We start from the raw sequence: 27225 nt of genomic DNA, 5'->3' as shown, positions 1-27225 counted from the left end.
TCCTATTGCATAATCAGATGCATCACACATGAGTTCAAATGGTAAGCTCCAGTTCGGGGCCTGAATGATGGGTGATGATGTCAACAACTGCTTTAATTTTTCAAAAGCCACAAGACATGAATCATTAAAAATAAAAGGTACATCCTTAGCAAGTAAATTGCATAAGGGTCTAGAAACTTTGCTAAAATCTTTAATGAAACGTCTATAGAAACCAGCATGCCCAAGGAAAGATCTTACTTCTCTGACTGTTTTGGGTGGAGAAAGATTAGAAATGAGATCCACCTTGGCTTTGTCAACCTCAATACCTTTTCTCGAAATGATGTGACCGAGAACAATACCTTGTTTTACCATAAAATGACACTTCTCCCAATTCAAGACTAAGTTCTTCTCGGTACATCTCTGCAGAACTAGCGTTAGATGATGTAAACATTGATCAAACGAGTCATCAAAGACAGAAAAGTCATCCATAAAGACTTCAAGGAATCGTTCAACCATATCAGAAAAAATGCTTAACATGCATCGTTGAAATGTAGCAGGTGCATTACATAATCCAAATGGCATTCTCTTATATGCAAATGTGCCAAAAGGGCAAGTGAAAGTAGTTTTCTCTTGATCTTTTGGTGCTATGGGAATCTGATTATATCCTAAGTAGCCATCTAGAAAGCAATAAAATTCGTGGCCTGCTAATCTATCAAGCATTTGATCGATAAATGGTAAAGGAAAATGGTCTTTACGTGTGACAGAATTCAACTTTCTATAATCAATGCATACACGCCATCCTGTAGTTACTCTAGTTGGTATCAATTCATTATCAGCATTGGTAACTACTGTGATTCCTGACTTTTTGGGGACAACTTATACAGGACTGACCCATGAACTATCAGAAATTGGGTAAATGATACCTGCGTCTAATAGCTTAAGGACTTCTGTTCTAACAACTTCTTTCATATTAGGATTTAACCGACGTTGCATTTCCTTAGTAGATTTAGCATTTTCATCAAGATGAATGTAATGCATGCAGTCTACTGGGTTTATACCTTTTATGTCTGCTATGGTCCATCCTAATGCTCCTTTGTGCTCTTTTAAAACATCCAACAACTTACCTTTTTGTTCGTCATTAAGGGATGATGAGATGATTACCGGTAGAGTACTTTCTTCCCCCAAAAATGCATATTCCAATGTGTTGGGTAATGGTTTGAGCTCGAGTTTCGGTGGTGATTCTGATGAGGGAATGAGTTTCTTCTCTGATGGTGCTAGTTGTTCAACTCTTGACTTCCATTTATTAGTGTCCATGGATGGTGCTGAGTCAAGTAGAGCATTGACCTCATCAACCGATCTGTCAATATCAAAATCCAAACCAAAGTGAGTTAAACATGTTTGTAAAGGATCATCACTAAGGTTTGAAAGAAAAGTATTATCAACTATTGTTTCTATTAAATCCACATCAACAATTCCATCATCTGCACTGTGAGGTTGTTTGGCAATGTTGAAAATGTTTAGCTCCATAGTCATGTTGCCGAAGGACAATTGCATATTTCCGGTCCTACATTGTATATGAGCATCTGCAGTTGCCAAGAAAGGTCGGCCTAGAATAATGGGAATGTGCTTCCTTGAGTCCTGTATTGGTTGAGTGTCAATTACAATGAAATCAACAGGAAAATAAAACTTGTCTACCTGGATAAGCACGTCCTCCACAATACCACGAGGTATTTTCGTGGACCGATCTGCAAGCTGTAACACCACTGGAGTTGGGTGTAATTCTCCCAGTCCAAGTTTCAAAAATACTGAATAAGGCAATAGATTTACACTAGCTCCTAAATCCAACAAAGCATTCTCAATTGTGTGGTTCCCTATACTACATGAGATAGTGGGGGAGCCTGGGTCTTTGCATTTTAAAGGAATTTTATGTTGGAGTATATAACTAACGTTTTCTGTTAAAAATGCCTTCTTTTGAACATGCATATTTCTCTTTTTAGTACAAAGGTCTTTAAGAAATTTGGCATAAGATGGAACTTGTTTAATAGCATCAAGTAAAGGGATGTTGACACTTACCTGTTTGAAGATTTCGAGAATCTCACCTGTGGATTTTCCCTTCTTTCCTTTCGCTAACCTATGAGGAAATGGAGCTTTGGGAACATATTCTCGTGGGTTGGTTTCTTCTTTCTCCTCCGGTGATGATTCCTCAACATTCACAGGTACAATTTGATTTTCTTTTGTCACCGGCATCTCCACTTTGTTGTCGACTTCCTTTCCTTTTCGCAAGGTCATAACTGCTTTGACCTCTCCATGCTGCTGTGGTGAACTGGTACTTGCTTCATGTACTCCTTTAGGATTAGGCACTGGTTGACTTGGAAACTTGCCTTTCTCAACGGTCATTGCCAAGGTCTGAACGGAGGAAGCAAGTTGTCCCACCATCTTCTCGAGGCTTGAAACTGATTGGGCTTGTGAGTTGAAGCCCGCTCTCAATTCATTTCGTAGTCCATCAATGGTGCGGTTCTGTTGCTCAATCGTGGAGTGAGTAACATTCTTGAAATTATGGAATGCATCCTCCCATGGTTTGGGTTGAGAGTAGTTTTCATTCTGATTGTATGGTCTAAATGGGGGCTGAGAGGCTTGAGGATTTTGAGGAATTTGTTGCATTGGTGGAGCTGCTGGTCCATTCTGTTGGAATCCTTGAGACCATGAAAAATTGGGGTGGTCTCTCCATCCAGGATTATATGTGTTGGAGTATGGGTTGTAATTCGATGGTTTTCTCATTACACCTATGACATTGGCTTGATCTGAATATGAGTCATGGTCATGTGATTCTGTTGATTTAGCAGTCGATAACGATGCTATTTGTCGAACAAGACCTTCAACCATCTCCTTGACTTCTTTGATTTCTGAAGTTGACTCGCCAATTTGAACCTCATTTACTCCCTTAATTCTTCTAGTATTCCTGAGTGATCGACTCCGTTATTGGGAATTATCCGCTTGTCGCTGGAAGAATTCCCAAATCTCTGATGCACTTTTTGACATTAGCTCTCCTCCACTTGTTGCCATTAGCCATTCTTGCACATTTGGTAGTAATCCCTCCAAAAAATATTGACATTGGTGCCATTTTTCGTACCCATGATGTGGACACTTCAAGAGTAGCCCATTGAATCGCTCCCATGTTTCGAAAAACTGCTCGTCCTCTCTCTGGGTAAACTCTGAGATTTCCCTGCGAATAGCATTGGTTTTATGCACTGGGAAATATTTATTAAAAAATTTTGTAACCATTTGTTCCCATGATGCAATGCTATTAGCAGGCAATGTATTAAGCCATGAACGAGCTCTATCCTTTAAAGAAAATGGGAATAATCTGAGTTTAACATCATCGTCTGAAAAATTCTCATATTTAAATGTTTGACAAATAGCATGAAAATCATTCAGATGATTATATGGGTTCTCATTTTCTAGGCCATAGAATGTGGGGAGACAATTTAGCACACTAGGTTTTAATTCAAAACTCCTAGCAGCTACATTTGGGTATCTTATACATGATGTGCTCAAATTAGCTAAGGGACTAAAATAGTCCTTAAACGGCCTCTCCTGTGGTGCTTGTAAATCCATTCCAAATTTATTTTTAATGTGCTTTTGTGTGCGAAGTGTTTTTTCTAATTCAAGGTCTATAGGTTCAAGATTACGTAATAATGACCTACGACCATGCATGCAAAACAAATAAAATAAAAATAAAGATGGGAACAAAACAAATAAAAATAAAGAAGAGGGAGAAATTACGATACTAACCTTATTGCGCTATTACAACCTTTCTATAAAAATATACAAAAACAAATATGTGAAATAAATTAACTAAAAATTAAATTAATAAAATAAACAAAAATTACAAAGAAAAAATAAATTGAAAATTAAATTACAGAATTTTAAAGAAGAGAAAAAGAAAAGAAATACTAACCTCTAAATGCGGATTCACTTTTTTTGTTTTTTATTTATAAAAAATACAAGAAAACAAATAAAAGAAATTATTCACAAAAATTAATTCTATGAATTAAAATTACTTACCTCCCCGGCAACGGCACCAAAAACTTGTTGTGCAAATTTTAATGTACTCGCAAGCGCACGAATCTATTGTAGTATAGACTAATGGTGACGAGTGTCGATCCCACGAGGAGGTGGATTTTAATTGTGTAGAATTAATTTTGTAAATGGGTGATTGGATTTGTGGTGGAAATGATTTGGGATATGCTAAAACTTAAATTAAAATGGCGAGAATAAATTCTAAAATTGGATTGAAATGGCGAGAATAAATTAAAGAGAATTCTATTAAAATGACGTACTTGAGTATCTGGATCCGTATCAACATGCATCATGGGCTAAATAATCTTTATTAATGCCAATTAAATCATGAGGGGGGAATCCACACCTCATGAACCACGCTCTAATCAATATGGTGCTAAGGGCTTATCGTGCCAAATAATAATAACCTTATACTAGAGAGCCGGTGTAACCAAGGCGGTATCTAGACAAGATTATTATTATTTATCGACGAGAAGTCAAAACATCCACAAAAACTAGAGGGGAAGAGAAAGTAAATTTACCAAATTAAGCCCATGACACATGTTGAGACTTCACCTTCAACCCAAGCTTGAAAGAAAATTAGCCACTCATAATTGAACTAGGGGCAAAATGGAAATTTATTAAAATACGAAGAAAATACAAGATGGAGAAGGAATTACAGAAAATGGATCCCAAAAATGGATTCAAAGCTATCAAATTAGGGGGGGGAGGCCCCCTTTTTATAGATACATGGAGTAAATTATGGCCATCGGATTAAAAACAGTTTGGACGCTCATGATTGTGCCACGTCATCAGTCAACAGTCCACGGTTTGACCACGCGGATGAACAGTAACACGGTTTGACCCGGATGAACAGTAATGCGGTTTGGTTGAAAATAATCCTGTGTGATGCATGCACCGTACGCGAGATTTTTCGTCCACTGATATGCTGCCACGTCACCATCAACAGTACATAAGAATTTTAGTCCAACAGGATCGTGACACCTCATCAGTCAATGCCACATCATCGGTCAATGCCACGTCATCGATCCGTCTATGTGAACAATGTCGTGAACAGTAACGTAGACAGTACCGTATATGTGAATAGTACCGTACATGTGAATAATGCCATTTTTCCTTTTATGCTCCTCCTAAGATTTTCGACCGTCCTGAGTTCAAAAGTGATGTCCGTTTTGCCGTCTGATCTCTCCTTTATTGTGAAATGACTATAATGCCCTTAAAATACATAAAATACTTAATTAAAATAACACACACGTAATTACATCACAAGAAGGTTAAATACATAAAAGTAAGGGTTGTTAATAAGACTTGAAATGTAAAATGACGGTTTTCTCCTTTATAAATATGCATTTTCTAACACTCAACACACCCCACAACAAGCTTATTGCTAGTCCCTAGCAAATAAAGCGAAAACAAAATTCAAATTCAAAATATATATATATTTTTTTAGAAACACTCGTGTTTATTCAATCAAATTAATGATAGCAATCAAATAAAAGTATAAGCATTATCTCCAGTCTAAAGCAATATCACACCCACATCAACCATCCACATGAATCGGCCCAGTAGACTTTGTTATAGCTACTTTTAAGAATGACATGTCACACCCAAAAATCTCACTGGAAGTAGTGACGCTCTCACAAAGAAATTAAACCCAATAAAAATAGTCACTACAATGAATGGTAATTGAGAGAAAATAATAAAGAAATGATATCACATGCTCTCACCAAAATGAAATAAATATGCCCTCAGCTTAGAAATAATACGATCTCAAGTCAATTAAAAAACATGTTAGTCAACCCACTTTATTTATTTTTTTAGATGCACCACTACATCGTTTTAGCCCATATAACTAGCTTTTACTTCAAACTATAGTTCCCTAAAATCAGGAAGGACTTTTATTAGGACGTAACGTAGGTTAGGGACATGGCTAACAAAGAAGGGAAATAAGGAAAACAAAATGTATGTCTGAGACAAATGCAGAGAAATTTTTTTTTTTTTTTGGAAGTTGCAAGGTGGATTTCACCTATGATTGTTATTTTTATTCTTTTGAAACAACAACTTTTGTTTTGTTTTGTTTTTTTTGTTTTTTGTTTTTTTTTGCTTTTGCTTTTATTTGGCATAACTTCACTGAACAACATAATTATTTACATTTTTTCAAACATAAATAGGTGATGGAACTTATAAGACATCGGGTAATACTCCAAATCGGAGTGGGTCAAGATGATAAGTTGACAAAGAAAAGGTTTTTTTATTTTTTATTTTTTTTAAAGGCTCAAAAGGGTTAACTATGGATTTTTAATAAAAGGGATGGCTAGAGGGGCTCAAACGGATCAAAGATGGCATTTCTATCGTCTTTTAGGGCTCTAAATAATTGTCCATATCTACTAGTTAGATGGGCCTCCCAATGTAGCAACACACATTTTTTTCTTTTTTTCTTTTTTTTTAATTTTACCATTTTTTTTTAAAGGGTTAACTCAAAAGAAATCTAGAGATCGTGTATAAAATAATAAACTGCTAAGCTGTATAGAGAATGGGCAAAAGGGTTACTTTCCAAGAAAATGATAGGCTCAACAACTCATTTGGCACTTATTTATGACATGTTCATTCCTTCAAGCAACTCATATTTGTCTCCGACATCAACATGTAAAGTAGCAAACATAGCGTAACATCACTTAAGACCAAAGATAATACAAATACTAAAATTTGAAATTAATCATGTCATCCAATGTTAAAACAAATAACACAATTTTTTTTTTTAAACAACATTCTACCCCCCAACCTATTCTAAACATGAAAGGAAAATATGCATGCAGAAATGTGAAAATGATGTAGAAAATTAATTTTTTTTTTTTTACTAAGAAGATGCGTTTCTAGAGGCACTACACTCCATATTCAGCCATCTTCGACTCAAAAATTTGAAAATATATATTTATAAAGGAGAAAGAGGAAGAAAACGATTTTTTTTTTGTTTTTTTTTGTTTTTTAAACGATGAATATGCGTTTCTAGAGTAACTACACTCCATATTCAGCCATCTTCAACACAAAATGTTAGCAACAGTTAGTTTCTACAATAAAAAATCAGTAAAAACTTAACCAAGATTCCACAATTGTCGATTATTCCCTCCCCCCAACCAGAACGAAACATTGTCCTCAATGTTTTAAAGGAAAGAAGTAGAGTTTAGAAGACATCACCTGGGTGGTGCAACACAGAAGAAAATATTTACAGGCGGAGAGTTAAATCTAATTTGTACTTCTTACTGCGGCTACTGTTACCATCATTATTTGGTCTCTCCAACACAAAGGTCCAGGGGTCTGGCTTCGGTTTATAAGCTTGTAACATATCAAGTAGCTCATTAGCAGTGTGAGCACAAATAAAGAGTTTTTTCACATTAGAAGGAATGAAATAGTTTTTTATTGCATGGTTAAGAAATGCGATAAAGCCATCATAAAAGTTATTGACATTTAACAAACCGATGGGTTTCTGGTGAATGTGTAGATGGGCCCAAGATGCTAGTGTCATAAGTGCCTCTAGTGTTGCAAGATCTCCTGGAAGGAAAATAAAAGCATCAGCATGATTAAGCATTTCAGTTATTCTTTCTTGCATACCTGAGACGACTAACTCTTCCCCAGTTGATGAGTCTGACGAACTGCCCAATGGTTTTAGGACTCTTGGGATGATGCCTAACACTTGACTTCCTCTGATAAAAGCTGCTTCTGAGACCATTTTTTATAACCCTCGGTTACCTCCTCCATACACCAAGTGTAATTTTCTCGCTGCTATGCTTCGACCAAGATCTATGGCTGCCTCCACGAACTCTTTATGTTTGCCATAGGTAAATCCATAAAGCACACAAATGTTCTTGAATTGTCTATTGGGAGTAGCTGCCATTGTGATACTTCTCAAAAACAATTTGTGAGTGCTTGACAAAAGATAAATCACATTTAAGAATCTTGGTGACAATGGATCACAGCTGTGAATGAGGTAACATGTGAGTGTCAAATAACGCGTAAAGCACGTGGCTCGCGAGTCAAAAAGGAAACAGTAAAAAGGACAACGTAAACAGTAATAAAATTATTAAAGACAGTAATGCAAACAATAAAACAACAGTGAAATGAAATAAAATAACAGTAAAGTAAAAGGATATTTACACGTAGTTGCGACTGTGGCTCACATCTTCCTCTGGTTTTACGTCCAGAAATGGCTTGAACGCCCTCTATCGGTCGAGGATCGGCTTCCCATCCAGTTTTCTTATAAACTGACAAACATGGTCGTTTATAGTCAGATTCCCGAGACTATATCGTGCATGCTCTTTCTGGAATAATGGCCATAACCGGATAATCGCTCCTTGCACATATCCACTGGGATGCGTTTCAAGAGACAAAAGGATATCATCCAATGACTCCTTATTCAAGCCATCCCTAATGAATTGAATCTTATCTTCTCTGTTATCAGACACCATTCCTAAAGAACATGGGTTTCTATCGCAACTCATTCTGGCACACTTATGACAAGCAACAGAAATTCTTCGAGCTCGTCGTTTTCTTGTATAATTTCCTTTACCACAACCAGGCATGAATGCAATAAATTTTGGAGGTAACTCACCTGCCGATCGTACTTTAGCCTTGATTAACCAACGGATGTCAGCAGGTATGTTATTCTTCATGAGTAATCGCATGCGTTCGGACTGAGCTTTATAGATCGTAAAGAGGGCATTCTGAGGAAGTGAAGGGAATCGCTTGTGAAGCTTCGCTAGAATCTCGTTTCTGTCCATACTTTCGCCTCAGAATGTCAGTTATTATGGGAAAATGAAGTTAACCGACTTGATTGTCACGGAGTACCGTTATCCGCCATTTCACCGGGGTAACAAACTAAACCACACAAACAGAAAAATAAATTAAAACACACAAAGAAAATTAAAATTGTCCTCTTATTGAATTTACCTCAAGCTCCAACTGGATGTCGTAAACACTTCTCTCAATGTCTCTCAGTTGGCGTTCTAAACCCTCAACATAGGCTACTAACTCTGGTGGTTGTAGAGCCCAAATGCGTTGTGTTTTACAAAATTGAATCTGCTTTTTGAGATAAATTTTGAGACGTTGAAGTGGTTTAAGAATGTTCAGGAGGAACGGTCTAAGTATGGTACTCATGATTAACAATGATAAGAAAAAAAAAACTTAATGGTAAAACAAACACACTTATGCAAAAATAATTTCAATTAGCAAAAGAATAATAAAAAAGAAAGAAAGAAAAATCAAATCAACAAAAAGAAAAAATCAATTCAAATCTGGTGGGTCACTCAAATTTATTTCGGTGTCTTCTCCATGTGGTTGGTACTCAAGATATGGCTTTAATCTTTGACCATTAACTTTAAACGTGACACCGTTCTTTGGGTCCTTAATTTCAATTGCCCCATGTGGAAAAACAGTATGAACAATAAAGGGACCAGACCATCGAGAGCGTAACTTACCTGGGAATAGGTGCAAACGAGAATTGAATAAAAGCACTTTCTGACCTGGAGTGAAAGATTTTCTCATAATGTGCTTGTCATGAAAGACTTTCATTCGTTGCTTGTAAATTTTGGCATTTTCATATGCGTCATTGCGAATTTCTTCAAGTTCTGCCAGTTGTAATTGAAATGGCGAGAATAAAATGACGAGAATAAATTGAAGAGAATTCTATTAAAATGACGTACTTGGGTATCTGGATCCGTATCAACATGCATCATGGGCTAAATAATCTTTATTAATGCCAATTAAATCATGAGGGGGGAATCCACACCTCATGAACCACGCTCTAATCAATATGGTGCTAAGGGCTTATCGTGCCAAATAATAATAACCTTATACTAGAGAGCCGGTGTAACCAAGGCGGTATCTAGATAAGATTATTATTATTTATCGACGAGAAGTCAAAACATCCACAAAAACTAGAGGGGAAGAGAAAGTAAATTTATCAAATTAAGCCCATGACACATGTTGAGACTTCACCTTCAACCCAAGCTTGAAAGAAAATTAGCCACTCATAATTGAACTAGGGGCAAAATGGGAATTTATTAAAATACGAAGAAAATACAAGATGGAGAAGGAATTACAGAAAATGGATCCCAAAAATGGATTCAGAGCTATCAAATTAGGGGGGGGAGGCCCCCTTTTTATAGATACATGGAGTAAATCATGGCCATCGGATTAAAAACAGTTTGGACGCTCAGGATTGCGCCACGTCTTCAGTCAATAGTCCACGGTTTGACCACGTGAATGAACAGAAACACAGTTTGACCCGGATGAACAGTAACACGGTTTGGTTGAAAATAATCCTGGGTGATGCATGCACCGTACGCGAGATTTTTCGTCCACTGATATTCTGCCACGTCACCATCAACAGTACATAAGAATTTTAATCCAACAGGATCGTGACACCTCATCAGTCAATGCCACATCATCGGTCAATGCCACGTCATCGATCCGTCTATGTGAACAGTGTCGTGAACAGTAACGTAGACAGTACCGTATACGTGAATAGTACCGTACATGTGAATAGTGCCATTTTTCCTTTGATGCTCCTCCTAAGGTTTTCGGCCGTCCTGAGTTCAAAAGTGATGTCCGTTTTGCCGTCTGATCTCTCCTTTATTGTGAAATGACTATAATACCCCTAAAATACATAAAATACTTAATTAAAATAACACACACGTAATTACATCACAAGAAGGTTAAATATATAAAAGTAAGGGTTGTTAATAAGACTTGAAATGTAAAATGACGGTTTTCTCCTTTATAAATATGCATTTTCTAACACTCAACAGAGGCCATTTCAGTGCTAAGAAAACAGCAACTAAAGTTTTACAATGTGGTTTTTATTGGCCAACTATATTTCGAGATACTTACACTTTCTGTTCTTCATGTGATAGGTGTCAACGAATGGGGAGCATTACACGAAGGAACATGATGCCACTAAATCCAATTTTAGTGGTTGAGATTTTTGACGTATGGGGTATCGACTTTATGAGACCCTTTCCCCCTTTTTTTGGCCATCAATACATATTGGTTAGTGCTGACTACGTATCGAAATGGGTAGAAGCAATTCCATGTAGAACCAATGATCACAAGGTGGTGATAGGATTTTTGAAAAGCAACATTGTTTCACGCTTTGGATTCCCTCGAGCGATAATCAGTGATGGTGGTGCCCACTTTTGTAACAAAGCATTCAAAGCTCTTTTGACAAAGTATTCAATCACACACAAAGTGGCGACCCCGTATCATCCGCAAACCAGTGGCCAAGTTGAGATCTCCAATCGAGAAATCAAGCATATATTAGAAAAAATGGTGAGGCCAGACAGAAAAGATTGGTCATTAAGACTTGATGATGCATTATGGGCATATAGAACGGCTTTCAAGACCCCGATTGGGATGTCACCCTACAGGCTAGTGTATGGAAAAGCTTGCCACCTACTTGTGGAACTCGAGCATCGTGCATATTGGGCCATCAAGAAATTCAACTTTGACATGCAGCAAGCCAGCTCAGAAAGAAGATTACAACTGGCAGAACTTGAAGAAATTCGCAATGACGCATACGAAAATGCCAAGATTTACAAGCAACGGATGAACGTCTTTCATGACAAGCAAGTTATGAGAAAGTCGTTTACTCCAGGTCAGAAAATGCTTTTATTCAATTCTCGTTTGCACCTATTCCTAGGTAAGTTACTCTCTCGATGGTCTGGTCCCTTTATTGTTCATACTGTTTTTCCACATGGGGCAATTGAAATTAAAGACCCAGAGAACGGTGTCACGTTTAAAATTAATGGTCAAAGATTAAAGCCATATCTAGAGTACCAACCACATGGAGAAGACACTGAAATAAATTTGAGTGACCCACCAGATTTGAATTGATTTTTTTTCTTTCTTTATATTATTCTTTTGCTAATTGAAATTATTTTTACATAAGTTTGTTTGATTTACCATTAAGTTTTTTTTTCTTATCATTGTTAATCATGGTACCATACTTAGACCGTTCCTCCTAAACATTCTTAAACCACTTCAATGTGTCAAAACTCATCTCAAAAAGCAGATTCAATTTTGTAAAACACAACGTATTTGGGCTCTACAACCACCAGAGTTAGTAGCCTATGTTGAGAATCTAGAAAGCCAACTTCGAGATATTGAGAGAAGTGTTTACGACATCCAGTTGGAGCTTGAGGTAAATTCAATAAGAGGACGATTTTAATTTTCTTTGTGTGTTTTAATTTATTTTTCTGTTTGTGTGCTTTAGTTTGTTACCCCGGTAAAGTGGCGGATAACGGTACTCCGTGACAATCAAGTCGGTTACTTCAGTTTCCCATAATAACTGACATTCTGAGGCAAAAGTATGGACAGAAATGAGATTCTAGCGAAGCTTCATAAGCGATTCCTTTCACTTCCTCAGAATGCCCTCCTTACGATCTATAAAGCTCGGTCCGAACGCATGCGATTACTCATGAGGAATAACATACCTGCTGACATCCGTTGGTTAATCGAGGCTAAAGTACAATTGGCAGGTGAGTTGCCTCCAAAATTTATTGCATACATGCCTGGTTGTGGTAAAGGAAATTATGCAAGAAAACGACGAGCTCGAAGAATTTCTGTTGCTTGTCATAAGTGTGCCAGAATGAGTTGCGATAGAAACCCATGTTCTTTAGGAATGGTGTCTGATAACAGGGAAGATAAGATTCAATTCATTAGGGATGGCTTGAATAAGGAGTCATTGGATGATATCCTTTTGTCTCTTGAAACGCATCCCAGTGGATATGTGCAATGAGCGATTCTCCAGTTATGGCCATTATTCCAGAAAGAGCATGCACGATATAGTCTCGGGAAGCCCATCCTCGACTATAAACGACCTTGTTTGCCAGTTTATAAGAAAACTGGATAGGAAGCCCATCATCGACCCATAGAGAGCGTTCAAGCTGTTTCTGAACGAAAAACCAGAGGAAGATGTGAGCCACAATCGCAACTACCTGTAAATATCCTTGTACTTTACTGTTATTTTATTTTATTTCACTGTTGTTTTATTGTTTGCATTATTGTCTTTAATAATTTTATTACTGTTTGCTTTGTCCTTTTTACTGTTTCCTTTTTGACTCGCGAGCCATGTGCTTTACGCGTTATTTGACACTGACATGTTACCTCATTCACAGCTGTGATCCACTGTCACCAAGATTCTTAAATGTGATTTATCTTTTGTCAAGCACTCACAAATTGTTTTGAGAAGTATCACAATGGCAGCTACTCCCAATAGACAATTCAAGAACATTTGTGTGCTTTCTGGATTTACCTATGGCAAACACAAAGAGTTTGTTGAGGCAGCCATAGATCTTGGTCGAAGCATAGCAGCGAGAAAATTACACTTGGTGTACGGAGGAGGTAACCGAGGGTTATCAAAAATGGTCTCAGAAGCAGCTTTTATCAGAGGAAGTCAAGTGTTAGGTATCATCCCAAGAGTCCTAAAACCATTGGGCAGTTTGTCTGACTCATCAACTGGAGAAGAGTTAGTCGTCTCAGGTATGCAAGAAAGAATAACTGAATGCTTAATCATGCTGATGCTTTTATTTTCCTTCCAGGAGATCTTGCAACACTAGAGGCACTTATCACACTAGCATCTTAGGCCCATCTGCACATCCACCAGAAACCCATCGTTTTGTTAAATGTCAATAACTTTTATGATGGCTTTATCGCATTTCTTAACCATGCAATAAAAAACTATTTCATTCCTTCTAATGTGAAAAAACTCTTTATTTGTGCTCACATTGCTAATGAGCTACTTGATATGTTACAAGCTTATAAACCGGAGCCAGACCCCTGGACCTTTGTGTTGGAGCGACCAAATAATGATGGTAACAGTAGCCGCAGTAAGAAGTACAAATTAGATTTAACTCTCCACCTGTAAATATTTTCTTCTGTGTTGCATCACCTAGGTGATGTCTTCTAAACTCTACTTCTTTCCTTTAAAACATTGAGGACAATGTTTCGTTCTGGTTGGGGGGAGGGAATAGTCGACAATTGTGGAATCTTGGTTAAGTTTTTACTAATTTTTTTTTGTAGAAACTAATTGTTGCTAACGTTTTGTGTTGAAGATGGCTGAATATGGAGTGTAGTTACTCTAGAAACGCATCTTCATCGTTTAAAAAAAAAAAAACCATTTTCTTCCTCTTTCTCCTTTATAAATATTTATTTTTAAATTTTTGAGTCGAAGATGGCTAAATATGGAGTGTAGTGCCTCTAGAAACACATCTTCTTAGTTAAAAAAAAAAATTTCTAATTAATTTTTCTACATCATTTTCACATTTCTGCATGCATATTTTCATTTCATGTTTAGAATAGGTTGGGGGGTAAAATGTTGTTTAAAAAAAAAATTGTGTTATTTGTTTTAACATTGGATGACATGATTAATTTCAAATTTTAGTATTTGTATTATCTTTGGTCTTAAGTGATGTTACGCTATGTTTGCTACTTTACATGTTGATGTCGGAGACAAATATGAGTTGCTTGAAGGAATGAACATGTCATAAATAAGTGCCAAGTTAGTTGTTGAGCCTATCATTTTCTTGGAGAGTAACCCTTTTGCCCATTCTCTATACAGCTTAGTAGTTTATTATTTTATACACGATCTCTAGATTTCTTTTGAGTTAACCCTTAAAAAAAATGGTAAAAAAAAAAATGTGTGTTGCTACATTGGGAGGCCCGTCTAACTAGTAGATATGGATGATTATTTAGAGCCCTAAAAGACGATGGAAAGGCCATCTTTGATCCGTTTGAGCCTTTCTAGCCATCACTTTTTATTAAATATCCATAGTTAACCCCTTTGAGCCTTTAAAAAAAAAAAAAATTTCTTTGTCAACTTATCATCTTGACCCACTCCGATTTGGAGTATTACCCGATGTCTTAAAAGTTCCATTACCTATTTATGTTTGAGAAAATGTAAATAATTATGTTGTTCAGTGAAGTTATGCCAAATAAAAGCAAAAAGAAAACAAAAATAAATAAAAGTTGTTGTTTCAAAAGAATAAAAATAACAACAATAGGTGAAATACACCTTGCAACTTCAAAAAAAAAAAAAATCTCTACATTTTTCTCAAACATACATTTTGTTTTCCTTATTTCCCTTCTTTGTTCGCTATATCCCTAACCTACGTTACGTCCTAATAAAAGTCCTTCTTGATTTTAGGGAACTATAATTTGAAGTAGAAGCTAGTTATATGGGCTAAAAGATGTAGTAGTGCATAATAATAAAAGAAAAAGAGATAAATAAAATGGGTTGACTAGCATTTTTGTTTGACTTGAGATTGTATTATTTCTAAGCTGAGGGCATATTTCTTTCATCTTGGTGAGAGCATGTGATATCACTTCTTTATTATTTTCTCTCAATTACCATTCATTGGAGTGACTAATTTTATTGGGTTTAATTTCTTTGTGAGAGTGTCACTACTTCCAGTGAGATTTTGGGGTTTAACATGTCATTCTTGAAAGTAGCTATAACAAAGTCTACTGGGCTGATTCATGTGGATGGTTGATGTGGGTGTGATGTTTCTTTAGACTGGAGATAATGCTTATACTTTTATTTGATTGCTATCATTAATCTGATTGAATAAACACGAGTGTTTCTAAATAAAATAAAATAAAAAATCATTTTGGTTTTGAATTTTGTTTTCGCTTTATTTGCTAGGGACTAGCAATAAGTTGGTTGGGGAGTGTGTTGAGTGTTAAAAAATGTATATTTATAAAGGAGAAAATCATTATTTTACATTTCAAGTTTTACTAACAACCCTTACTTTTATGTATTTAAGCTTCTTGTAATTTAATTATGTGTGTTTGATTTTAATTAAGTATTTTATGTATTTTAGGGGCATCATGGTCATTTCACAATAAATGAGAGATCAGACGGCAAAACGGACATCACTTTTGAACTCAGGACGGTCGAAAACCTTAGGAGGAGCATAAAAGGAAAAATGGCACTATTCACGTGTACGGTACTGTCTACGTTACTGTTCATGACACTGTTCACATAGACGGATCGATGACGTGGCATTGACTGATGACGTGGCATTGACAGATGATGTGGCATTGACTGATGAGGTGTCACGATCCTGTTGGGCTAAAATTCTTATGTACTGTTTATGGTGACGTGGCAGCATATCAGTGGGCGAAAAATCTTGTGTATGGTACATGCATCACACAGGATTATTGTCAACCAAACCGTATTACTGTTCATCCGGGTCAAACCGTGTTACTGTTCATCCACGTGGTCAAACCGCGTACTGTTGACTGATGACGTGGCGCAATCCTGAGCGTCCAAACTGTTTTTAATCCGATGGCCATGATTTACTCCATGTATCTATAAAAAGGGGGCCTCCCCCCCTAATTTGATATCTCTGAATCCATTTTTAGGATCCATTTTCTGTAATTCCTTCTCCATCTTGTATTTTCTACGTATTTTAATAAATTTTCATTTTACCCCTAGTTCAATTATGAGTGGCTAATTTTCTTTCATGTTTGGGTTGAAGGTGAAGTCTCAACATGTGTCATGGGCTTGATTTGGTAAATTTACTTTCTCTTCCCCTCTAATTTTTGTGGATGTTTTGACTTCTCGTCGATAAATAATACTAATCTTGTCTAGTACCGCCTTGGTTTCACCGGCCCTCTAGTACAAGGTTATTATTATTTGGCACAATAAGCCCTTAGCACCATATTGATTAGAGCGTGGTTCATGAGGTGTGGATTCCCCCCTCATGATTTAATTGACATTAATAAGGATTATTTAGTCCATGATGCATGTTGATACGGATCCAGATACCCAAGTACGTCATTTCAATAGAATTCTCTTCAATTTATTCTTGCCATCTCAATTCCAATTTTAGAATTTATTCTCGCCATTTTAATTTAAGTTTTAGCATATTCCAATTCATTTCCACCACAAATCCAATCACCCATTAGAAAAATTAATTCTACACACAATTAAAAATCCACCTCCTCGTGGGATCGACACTCGTCACCATTGATCTATACTACAATAGATTCGTGCGCTTGCGAGTACATTAAAATTTGCACAACAACTCAGACAAACAGTAAGTGGATTCTTGATTCTAGATGTTCATATCACATGTGCCCTGATCAAAATCTTTTTACTACTTATAATGCTTTTAATGGAGGTGAGGTTTTGATGGGGAATAACACAATGTGTAAGGTTGTTGGGTTAGGAACCATTAGATTTAAGATGTTTGATGGGATGATTAGGGAGCTAAGAGAGGTAAGGCATATTCCTGAACTAAAGAGGAATTTAGTATCTCTAGGCACTCTAGATCAGGTTGGATGCTCCATTAAGGTTGAATCTGGAGTAATGAAGGTTGTTAGAGGGTTTATAGTGATAATGAAAGGGAATAAGCAAAATGGCTTATATGTGCTTCAAGGCACTACTGTAACTAGAGATGTCAGTATTTCAGCAAGTCTGGGTTTGGATAAAACTCTCATATGGCATCTAAAGTTAGGACATATGAGTGAGAAGGGGCTAAAAATTTTAGAAAAATAGGGAGTCTTAGGGGATGATAAGTTGGGGTCTCTGGAGTTCTGTGAGGTATGTGTCCTAGGCAAATCCTCAAGAACTAGCTTTAAACTGCAGTGCATAACACAAAAAGGACCCTAGATTACATCCATTCAGATCTGTGGGGGCCATCACAGATTGTCTCTCTAGGTGGAGCAAAATACTTTCTCTCATTTATAGATGATTAATGAGAATTCAACATGTGTCCTGAGGGCTGTTAAAATCAGTTACAATAGGCGGGAGAATTCTGGGTTTGTTAGCTAACAAACCCAGATTACAGCTGGTTGATAAGGGGTCTTTGTAACGGGATTCAGGCTAGTATAAATAGTCTAAGGGACTGGGAAATCAGAGAGAGTGTTGCTTGTAACTTCGTCTCTAAACTTGTATCTTGTTCTTGGTTATTGAATCAAAGTTGTTGCTGGGTTATCCTGAAGGTGTCAAAGGTTATAAACTCTGGTGCACTGAAATGAGGCCACCAAAGTGCATAGTTAGCCAAGATATAGTCTTCAATGAGTCAGAGATGTTAATGAAAGAACATCAAAAGGATCCTGCTAAACCAGAAGTAAGACTTGACTTACAGGGACAACATTTAAAGGTAGAGTTTAAAGGTAAATCAGCTCTGGACTACCATGATGAAGCTGAAGACATGGAGAGAGAAGATGCTGAAGATATCAGTTAAGCTTCTGGAACTCATATAGATATTCAAGACTATCAGCTGGCAAGAGACAGACAAATAAGAGTTATTAAGACACCTAAGAGGTTTGCATATGCAGATTTAATAGCATATGCCCTAACAGCAGCCCATGAATTAGACAATGATGAGCCCAAAACCTACAGAGAAGCTGTTTCAGGAAATGATGCAGATAAGTGGATAAAAGCTATGAAGGATGAAATGGAGTCATTACACAAGAATAACACTTGGAAGCTTGTAAAAAGACCAAAAAACAAAAAGGTAGTAGGCTGTAAATGGGTTTACAAGGTCAAGCATGGTATACCAGGGGTTGAATCCATGAGATATAAGGCTAGGCTGGTTGCCAAAGGCTACACACAGAGGGAGGGGATTGATTTTACAGAAGTCTACTCACCTGTAGTTAGGCATACCTCAATAAGAATAATCCTAGCTCTGGTTGCAGTTCATAACATGCATCTTGAACAAATGGATATTAAGACTCCATTTCTACAACAACTAAAATATATAAGTTTCTAAAAAATGGTAGGAAAGGTCCCATAAAGTCTAACCCCTATACATCAAAGAGCTCAACCTCCAAAATGTTTGTTAATGACATTTTATGATTTTGATACATGTTTCTTGTTCTTTGAAACCTGTCACAACATTTAACAAACTCGTAAGCATCTTTAAAAATAGAGGGCCAGTAATAACTTGATTGTAAAACTTTGGCGGCTGTTCCGTGGCCTCCAAAATGTCGTCCATATGCTGCAGCATAGCATGAATGCAGTATGTGTGGAATTTCCTTATCGGGTACATATATTCTAATCACATGGTCTAAGCACATCTTGTACAAGTATGGCTCATCCCATTGATAGCTTCTAACATCATGAAAAAAATCTTTTTTTTTTTTTTCTGCTGATAATTCAAATCAGGTGGTAACAATCTACTCACCAAGTAATTAGCAAAATCTGCATACCATGGGATTCCATACTGCTACATCATTTGTGCATATTGTAGTATTAGTAGTTGTTCATAAGGAAATGTTTATGTGATGTCCTATTTAGTTAAGGTGCTTGCATCTGCTTCTAGCCTTGAAAGATGATCTGCTACTTGGTTCTCGGTCCTTTTCATATCCTTGATCTCCAAGTCAAACTCTTGTAGCAAGAAGATCTACCTTATCAATCTTAGTTTGACATCCTTCTTTGCAATCAAATACTTTATTACCGCATTGTCTGTATAAACTATCACTTTAGTGCCAACCAAATATACTTTGAATTTGTCAAATGCAAATACAACTGCTAACAACTCATTTTCAGCAGTGGTATAATTTACCTGAGCATCAGCAAGGGTTTTGCTAGCATACTAAATGGAGTGAAAAATCTTGTTCTTCATCTGCCCTAGCATTACTCCAATAGAGTGGTCACTGGCATCACACATCAACTCAAAAGGTAAACTCCAATCTTGTGCTATGACAACAGGTGCTGTAACAAGAGCTTTCTTCAATTCACAAAAAGCTTTTATGCAGTCTTCGTCAAAGTTGAAATGTCTGTCATGTTCTAGTAGCATGCATAAGGGTTTGGCTATTTTGGAAAAGTCTTTAATGAACCTTCTGTAGAATCCAACATGTCCTAGAAAGCTTATAATACCCTTAACTGAAGTTGGGGGTGGAAGTTTACCTATCAGCTCTATTTTTGCCTTATCCATCTCTATTCTTTTTTTAGAGACTCTATGGCCTAAGACTATACCTTCTTGTACAATAAAGTGACACTTTGTCTAATTGAGCATCAAGTTGGTTTCCTCACACCTTTTAAGCGCATTTTCTAAGTTGTGTAAGAAATCATCATATGTTTCCCTAAAAATTGAGAAGTCATCTATGAATACCTCTAATGTTTGTTCGATCATATCTGAAAAAATAGACATCATACACATCTGGAAAGTGGCTGGAGCATATTCCACAAACCGAATGGCATCCTTCTGAAAGCAAATGATCCATAAGGACAAATGAATGTTGTCTTTTCCTGATCCTCTGGTGCTATAACAATCTGGTTGTAACTTGAATACCCATATTGAAACAATAGTATTCATTCCCTACAAGTCTATCCAGCATTTGATCTATGAATGGTAATGGAAAGTGATTCTTCATTGTGACTTTGTTTAGCTTCCTATAATTCATGCAAACTCTCTATCCAGTTAATGTTATTGTGGGACTGAGTTCATTTTTCGCATTTGTTACAACTATCACATCACTCTTCTTTGGAACACATTGTACTAAACATACGCAAGAACTGTCAGATATTGGGTAAATGATCCGAGCATCAAGTCATTTGATGATCTCCTTCTTCACAACTTCCTTCATAATATGGTTTAATCTCTTTTGTTGCTCTACTGAATTATTGTAGCAATCTTTCAGCAAAATCTTGTGCATACATATAAATGGGTTGACTTTCTTTATATCTGCCATGGTCCATCCAATAACCTTTTGTATCTTCTCAGCATATCCACCAAGCTCTTCTTTTGATATGCATTTAAAGAAGATGATATGATTATAGATAGTGTATTATTTTCACCAAGATAAATATATTTTAAATGTGAAGATAAAAGTTTCAATTCTAAAATGGGAGGTGATTTAATTGATGGAACAAATGGTTTTACTTCATTGTTTGAGAAGTCTAAAGATTCAAACGGTTTGTCATGTCTGGCTGGTTGCTTTTCTCCTAACCATGCTATGTAGACTGTTGCAACATCTTCTTCTTTAAGTTCTTCAAAGGTAGTAGCATTGATCTTTTTTTTACTACAGCAACTGTTTAACTTTTCTATCACAACAACATCCACAACATTGATAGGATTACAGTCCTCAACTTCATCGAGATTCTTCATAGCATCCAATATACTGAATGTGACTTGGTCGTTAACCCGCATAGTTAACTCTCCTTTTGTACATCATTTAAAGTCTTTCCTGTGGTTAAGAAAGGTCTACCAAGAATAATTGATATTTTTTTTCTACTTTAAAGTCCAATACAATAAAATCCATTGGAAAAATAAATTTACCCACCTTTACTAACACATCTTCAATCTTACTCTCAGAATATGTATGAGATCTATCAGCAAGCTGTAGAGTCACTGTTGCTGGTCTGCATTCAACAACTCCTAATTGCTTGAACATTGATAAAGGCATGAGATTGATTTTTGCCCCCAAATTAAAAAGTGCTCTACCATTATACCTAGTTCCGATAGAACGTGGAATTGTAAACCTCCCTAGATCTTTCAACTTTTAAGGGGTTTTATTTTAAAGCATATGGCTGCATTATTGTGTTAGAGCAATAGTTTTAAATTCTCCAAGCCTCATTTTCCTTGCCAAAATATGCTTAAAATATTTCACATAATTTTGCATTTGTTTTACTGCTTCCACAAAAGGAATGTTGATATACAAATGTTTCAGCACTTTCAAGAATTTACTGAATTGCTTGTCTTGCTTTTGCTTTTGAAATCTTTGTGGGAAACGTATTGGGTGCCTAAATTATTATGTTGCCACAGACTGTGCTTGCTGCTTCTCTGTTGATCTACTTTGGTTTCTTACTGTTGGTACTGCCACTTCTTCTTCAACAGGCACTGAATCATGTCTTTCTGCAGCTGCTGTAGCTTGACTACTTTCACCAGTATATTGGAAAATAGGTTATTGTGGCTTCTTTTCAATTTAAGTTTCCTCTTAGGTTGAAATATGTTTCATTATTCTTTTTGGCATACCAACATAAATATCAAGACCTTTTCCAGACCTTAAGTTAATAACCTTAAAATGTTCTTTTCTGTCTCTCCTTAGATCTTATATGTTGCTGGGTAAACTGCCCTAAGGTTTGTTACTCAATGCTGTAGCAAGTTGTCCAATTTAATTTTCTAAATTTCTCAATGACACAGTCTGGTTTTGGACAACTGTTTCATTCTTCACAATGTATTCCTTAAATAAAGCTTTTAGAGAATTGAGTTGATCATTGCTTGTGTTTCTTTGCCTTGATTTGGCTGATGAAATCCTGGTGGCTGTACATGTTTGTTCTGTCCACTGAATGCTGTAGTTGGCTGATTCTGGTTGCTCCATGAAAAATTTGGTTGCTGCCTTTATCCCAGGGCAATAATCAAATAAATTTCCTTCTTCACAATAAATATAGGAGGCTTCGGCAACTTGGTTGACAAATGTTGGAGTAGTGGTCATAGCCTTTATCATATTTGTCAGTGAAGTTACTAGGGTGATAGTACTATAAATGCACCCACATTGTGTACTCTTGCTATTCCTCTTGTTGTGACTTGTTTAGTCGATGGCCGCTGGTAGTTATTGTTGGTTATCTTCTCCAAAATCTCATAAGCCTCATTGTAAGATTTTGATAATAAAGCCCCATTTGTTGAAGCATCCGCTATTAATCTAATGCTAGGGTTGAGATCATTATAGAAGGTTTCCAGTTGTATGCAACAAGGAATACAATGATGAGGACATATCCTGAATAACTCCTTAAATTTCTCCCATGCATTATATAAACTCTAATATTCAAGTTGATGGAAAGATGTGATCTCATTCATTAATTTTGCATTCTTGGTTGGCGGAAAGTAGTTCATCAATAATTTATCAGCCAAGTTATTCCATGTTGTGATGGAGTTTGGTAGTAACGAGTTCAACCATGCCCTTGCTCGATCTCTTAAAGAATATGGAAAAAGTTTGAGTCTCAATACATCTTGTGATGCTTCAACAATTTTGAAAGCATCACTCACCTCCAAGAACAATTTAAGGTGGAGATGAGGATCTTCTGATGGTAATCCATTGAATTGTCCCACTATTTATAACATTTGAAACATCACTGGTTTGAGTTCGAAATTGGCAGCTTGCACCCCAGGTCTAACTATTCCAAGGTGTATAACTTAAGGAGTCAACACGGCATAATCTCAATAGTTTTTTCTCTATCATCTGCCATATAGATAATATTGTTGTTCCCTGGTTGTCCTTGATTATTCTGCCCGTTCTGACCTTCTTGACCATTGACTGGTTGCATTTCTCCAAGGGGGTTCAAGTTCCCCATATCTTGCAAATCATCCATTGCTACAACATCTTTGATTGTCTTTGCTCTCTTTTTAATCTCCTTACGGTTCTTTCAATTTTCTAGATCAAACTGAAATTCAATAGGTTTGTATTTGTGCATGCAAGGGTTTCTTGTCAACAAAATAAAATAAAAAATTAGCACCATTAAGATTAATTTCACAATTCACAATTCACAATCAATCCCCAGCAACAGCACCAAAAAATTGTTTGTAACTTTTTCTTGTGTTATTGATGTCAATGTGCAAGTGTACACAACAAGTAAAATAATGATAAGTATTCAAGATCGTCTCCACAGGGTTTGATGTTATTAGGCTTGCTACAGTAATTTTAATAGTGCAGATTGTTTCAAATTAAAATGAGACAACTACTAAAACTAATGAAATAACTAAAATGCAATTAATAAAATAGAATAAAGGAAACTCTCACAGCAACACAAGGATAAAACCAATGAGAATGAATTAGTTGAGTGATTAAACTCTCTTAATGGTTTTGACTATTTCTTTTAATTTTAGGCTCGGTTGCTACAGTATCTGCTACAGCACTGGGTAGAATTTTATTGTATCTTCAACTGTCGCATGTTGAATGTCTTATATCTTTATACAACCTAACAGTGACCAATTATTATGCCAACATAAGATATAACATTACATGCTTAGGTTCTAATTTCCTTACAAGGTGAATCTCTATGTCTAGTTTATTATTAATTTTATATTAAGCATGACCATTTTGGAATCAAGTAAAACTCAACTCAGAAAACCCAATTTAAAACCAAGTATTGCTCTGATATGTTCCACTAAGTTAGACCATTTTGTGGCTCTTTCTTAGCTTGCATTACTGAATGGGTGGTCAGTTGAAATAATGAATAGAAATAAATATTATCAAAATAAAATGCTATAGCAAACATGAAGCAACACATATATTCAGTCAATAACCCATCAAGATTGTTTATCACTCAACCACATATAAATTTAGTTCATAATCTATAAAAGCAACATGAACAACATAGTTTTAGCCATCAAATACATCTTCATGATTAAAGAGTAAACAAGAAAATAAGAAAAGACTAAGAAGGACTGGATTCCCGATTGATTTTTGCAAACCTCCTCTGACGCAGCCCTTGATTTTGCTCTTGGATTCTGTCTTTTCTCTTATTTCTTTTCGATTTTTGTTCTTGGTTGACGGCCTCATTTTTCCTTTGTGTGTATGCTCCTTTTATAGATGAAAATTAGGACAATTGGAAGTTTAGGGCATGTATCTTCCAGATTTGGAAACACCAGATCGTAATTTGTTAAGTGTGTCGTGCGAAATCTTCTATGTCATTGCTCCAGGATTGCTACAGTAATGGTTGCTGCAGCAATGACTGCAACATTTGCATTATTCCAGACTTGTTTAAATTCTTTTACAGCCATGTTCTTTCATTCTTTTTGCAAGCCCATTGCAACAACATCCTTTCCTCGAAATTCGAGCTTCCAATCCTACACTTATGTATATGATTTAAGCACACAATTATTCAAAATCAAACAAAATTTGCAAACTATCATGAAAATGCAATAAAAACACATCATTTCTCTCTAAGTAATCTTGATTTTAGTCTAAAAATGTCATGATAACTCTTATTTCATAGAGTTATCAACAACATTTGCTTTAAAAATTGGTTTTGTACCAGTAGGATGGACTTGATGATTTTTCATTAATAATTCATTATTCTTCTCTGCCACAAGAAGGCATGCAATCAAGTGAAAATATTTTGTATACTGACAAGCTCTATATTGTTGTTGTAAAACCATGTTGGAAGCATGAAATGTTGTAAATATTTTTTTTCCAACATATCCCTATCAGTAATATTTTCTCTATACAGTTTTAACTGTGAAGTAATTATGTACACTGTAGAGTTATATTCATGTACTGACTTAAAGTCTTATAGCTGAGGCCATTCCATTCACTACGACCATTGGGAAGAATGACTGACCTTAAATGACCATATCTTTCGTACAAACTGCTCCACATGACATATGGATCCTTTATAGTGAGATATTCCATTTTAAGTGCTTGGTGGAGATGATGTCATAGAAAAATTATGGCCTTGGCTCAATCTTGAGTGGATGAGTCATTATTATTTTGGTTATTAAGGCCCATAACATCAAGATGAATTTCAGCATCTAGAATCTAGGATAAATAATTCTCGCTTGATATATCTAAAGCGTTAAACTCCAATTTTGTCAAGTGAGACATTATCACAAATAAATAAACAGAGATTAGTATAATAAATATTGAAAAGAATGTAAATAATAAGCTTTACTTATAAGAATAATTTTAAATAAATATGTAAAAAAATAAAAGAGTAAATGGGTAGAGTACTTCTTGTACCAGAGCGAAATTTGTGTTGATAACGTGTTATAAATTTGAAAGAATAGTGTCATAAATTTGGAAGCAAATCCTTTAGAATTGGATAAGAAAATTTGTAACAAAACTTTATTTATGTTACTACAATATTACAAAGCTTTTCAAAGAAGATCAGTAGACAAAGATAAGCTCATTTTTGAGTTCTACATTTTGCTCAAACTACAACTATATATATAGTTGGTGCCTTAGTGGAGTGGGTGACAATATATGTTTATAAAACTCAAAGTGGTGAGTCCATTAATCACAAGTGGTGCTTCTATTTACTTTGTGGATTCCACAATAATTCATAACATTTTTCCTTGGATATCCACCATTCAATGGATCATATGATAATATATAAATATATATAATCATTATGAGGTGCGGGCGCCCTCATTTTTTTTAATGCAGAAACGCTCTTAAGCCGTGTTGTTTAATAGGTTTATTTTTAAATGAACCACAAAGTCGTGCAGTTTAATAACATTAAAAACTAACTCTCTTAAACCGCACTAAAAGCATGTTCCCATTAAAAAAAAAAATGAGGGCGCTCATACTAAAGAAGGACTTACACACATACAGATAGAGCCCCCATTTTTTGACACAATAATATTCACAAAATCTTAGTCTTTACATACTAATAAAGTTAATGGATCAAACAGAATGCCAATTTTTTTTTTCTAATTTACAATGCTATTTTAACAAAAAAATAAGTTACAGAATTTTGACGAAAGACATAGAAAGACTTCAATATGAAGTTAAATGAAAACATCACGATGTTTTACCCTTTTCATACTTTTTATCAAAATTTTCTAATTAAATTTTTTCGTTCATTAAAGTAGCATTTTCCACCACAAAGCAAGGGATCGGATAACATAGAACTCGTGCAAAGACTTTACAATGGACATCTTAATTATTATTTTTTTCAATTGGTTTGGTTATGCAATTCATATATTGTATCTGAATAATTTGAAATATTATTTTAAAGGGATACCCCTAAAATTTAAAGAAATAGAAACAAAAATTTCCAAATTTTTAATTAGGGATACCAAGATTCTCTTTTAACTTATTTGTACTTTTGCTCTATTAATTCAAAATAATAAATAAAAAATAATATTCAAAATATTAAACTAATTCTAATAATATATATATTTTAAATAATTTCAATATTTAAAACATATTTTAATATAAAAAATTATTAAACATATTTTAATATAAAAAATTATTAAACATATTTTAATATAAAAAATTATTAAACATATTTAATTAATATCAAAGAAAATTTTATAGAAATAGAACATAACATAACTTTAATCTATTTATTACGTCTTATGTATTTTATTTGATTGTAAAATCGATTTAGCCAAAGACTTCATTTATAATCTTTATAATAAATACATATATATTATAAAAAAAATATAATAAAATTACATTTTAAAATTAATTTAAATATTAAAATATATTAAACAT

The 27225-nt window shown here is 35.4% G+C and overlaps 2 non-coding genes across 2 annotated transcripts; both read left to right on the top strand.

Moving 5' to 3' along the window:
* The first annotated feature begins 3106 nt into the window (after positions 1-3106).
* LOC112096563 lies at positions 3107-3210 on the top strand. Its single transcript, XR_002904464.1, has one exon. It is a non-coding gene; the product is annotated as a small nucleolar RNA R71 (small nucleolar RNA).
* Positions 3211-22761: 19551 nt separating this feature from the next.
* LOC112096635 lies at positions 22762-22868 on the top strand. Its single transcript, XR_002904532.1, has one exon. It is a non-coding gene; the product is annotated as a small nucleolar RNA R71 (small nucleolar RNA).
* The last annotated feature ends 4357 nt before the right edge of the window (positions 22869-27225 follow it).

This window comes from Citrus clementina, unplaced genomic scaffold (assembly GCF_000493195.1).
Source record: "Citrus clementina cultivar Clemenules unplaced genomic scaffold, Citrus_clementina_v1.0 scaffold_8, whole genome shotgun sequence".
NCBI lineage: Eukaryota > Viridiplantae > Streptophyta > Magnoliopsida > Sapindales > Rutaceae > Citrus > Citrus x clementina.
This window is presented reverse-complemented; position numbering and strand designations above follow the sequence as displayed.